General features: G+C 36.1%; 1 non-coding gene across 1 annotated transcript; it reads right to left on the minus strand.

The window, feature by feature from the left end:
* Positions 1 to 2,045: 2,045 nt before the first annotated feature.
* On the minus strand, positions 2,046 to 2,153 carry LOC112700052 (small nucleolar RNA R71). Its single transcript, XR_003152976.1, has one exon. It is a non-coding gene; the product is annotated as a small nucleolar RNA R71 (small nucleolar RNA).
* Positions 2,154 to 2,442: the final 289 nt, after the last annotated feature.

A 2,442-nucleotide genomic window follows, 5' to 3' on the forward strand; every position in this document is an offset into this window, starting at 1 on the left:
TGGCTGGCTGAGAAGCCATGTCTAATCTCATTGGACCAAGGTTTCAACTTATCATCACAAGAGCTTGTTGATCTTTATCAATCTTGCTTTTGGAGCAGTGATCTGCTAAGGCTTGGCTGGCCTTTGGCCATGTCTAGTGTTTTGGACCGAAGCTTTCTTTGAAAGCTTGGCTGGCTGTGAAGCCATGTCTAATTCCTGGACCGGAGTCTTAGACTAAACATTGCACTGATTCCTGGAATTCTCATTAAGAATTTTGATATCTTTTTTCCACTTAATTTTCGAAAAACACAAAAAAATCAAAAAAATCATATAATCCAAAAATTTCTTGTTTGAGTCTAGTGTCTCATCTTAAGTTTGGTGTCAATTGCATGCATTCATTCATATGTCTTAAGGATCTTCAAGTAATTCTTGATGATTTCTTGCTCTGATCTTTGAATTCTGTTGACTTGAGTGTTTTGTGTGTCTCATATGCATTTTTATTCTGTTAGTGTCAGTAATATACAAACTGCTAAGTTTGGTGTCTTGCATGCATTATTATTTGATTCTTGTTGCATTTTGATTTATTCTTATTATTAAAATTCCAAAAATATTTTTAATTTGTATTTTCTCAAGTCAATGATACAGAGAATTGAAGATTCAGAACATACAGCAGAGGAATTATACAGAAAAAGCTGGGCGTTCAAAACGCCCAGTGAAGAAGGACAGACTGGCGTTTAAACGCCAGCCAGGGTACCTGGTTGGGCGTTTAACGCCCAAAAAGGTATAGTTTTGGGCGTTAAACGCCAGAATGTGCACCATTCTGGGCGTTTAACGCCAGGATGGCACAAGGGGGAAGATTCTGTTTTTCAATGCAATTTTTTTTCAGGTTTTCAAAGTTTTTCAAATTCAAATCTTTTTCAAATCATATCTTTTCAATCAAATCTTTTCAAAATCAATTTCTTTCTATTTTCAAAGATACTTACTATCAATTAATGATTTGATTCAACATTTCAAGTATGTTGCCTTTTCTGTTGAGAAAGGTTTAATGTTTGAATCATATCTTTTCTTGTTAGTCAAGTTTTTAATTTTTCAAAATCAAATCTTTTTTTTAAAAAAAATGTTTTTCAAATCATATCTTCTCAATCACATCTTTTTAAAACCAATCATATTTTCTTAACCACATCTTTTTCAAAATAATTCTCAATCAAATCTCTTTGATTTCTAATTTCAAAATCTTTTTCAAAAATCACTTTATTTCTTTCCCACTTTCATTTTCGAAAATCAAGTAGTGTTTTCAAAAATGTTTTCAAAATTTTTACTTAATTTTCGAAAATCACTTCCCTTCTTCTCACATCCTTCTATTTATGGACTAACACTATTCCTTAATGCAAAATTCGAACTCCATCTCCTTTGATAAGTTCGAATTTTCTACTTCTGTCTTCTACTCTTCTTTTCCTCTGACACTTCAAGGAATCTCTATACTGTGACATAGAAGATTCCACATTTGTTGTTCTCTTCTCTCTCATATGAGCAGGAGCAAAGACAAAGGCATTCTTGTTGAGGCTGATCCTGAACCTGAAAGGACCTTGAAGAGAAAGCTAAGAGAAGCCAAAGCACAACTCTCTTTAGAGGACCTGACCGAATTCTTCAAAGGAGAAGAACAAATGGCAGCTGAAAACAACAATGCCAACAATGCAAGGAAGGTGCTGGGTGACTTTACTGCACCTACTCCTGATTTCTATGGGAGAAGCATCTCTATCCCTGCCATTGGAGCAAACAACTTTGAGCTTAAGCCTCAATTAGTTTCTCTAATGCAACAGAATTGCAAGTTCCATGGACTTCCACTGGAAGATCCTCATCAGTTTTTAGCTGAGTTCTTGCAAATCTGTGACACAGTCAAGACTAATGGGGTTGACCCTGAGGTCTACAGACTTATGCTATTCCCTTTTGCTGTAAGAGACAGAGCTAGGACATGGTTAGACTCACAACCTAAAGAAAGCCTGGACTCTTGGGAAAAGCTAGTCAATGCCTTCTTGGCAAAGTTCTTTCCACCTCAAAAATTGAGTAAGCTTAGAATGGAAGTCCAAACCTTCAGACAGAAGGAAGGAGAATCCCTCTATGAAGCTTGGGAAAGATACAAACAATTAATCAGAAAATGTCCCTCTGACATGCTTTCTGAATGGAGCATCATAGGAATTTTCTATGATGGTCTCTCTGAACTGTCCAAGATGTCCTTGGATAGCTCTGCTGGAGGCTCTCTTCATTTGAAGAAGACGCCTACAGAAGCTCAAGAGCTAATTGAAATGGTTGCAAATAACCAATTCATGTACACTTCTGAAAGAAATCCTGTGAACAATGGGACTAGTCAGAAGAAAGGAGTTCTTGAGATTGACACTCTGAATGCCATATTGGCTCAGAACAAAATATTGACTCAACAAGTCAATATGATTTCTCAAAGTCTGT

Source organism: Arachis hypogaea, chromosome 6 (assembly GCF_003086295.3).
Source record: "Arachis hypogaea cultivar Tifrunner chromosome 6, arahy.Tifrunner.gnm2.J5K5, whole genome shotgun sequence".
In the NCBI taxonomy this organism is placed as follows: Eukaryota; Viridiplantae; Streptophyta; class Magnoliopsida; order Fabales; family Fabaceae; genus Arachis; species Arachis hypogaea.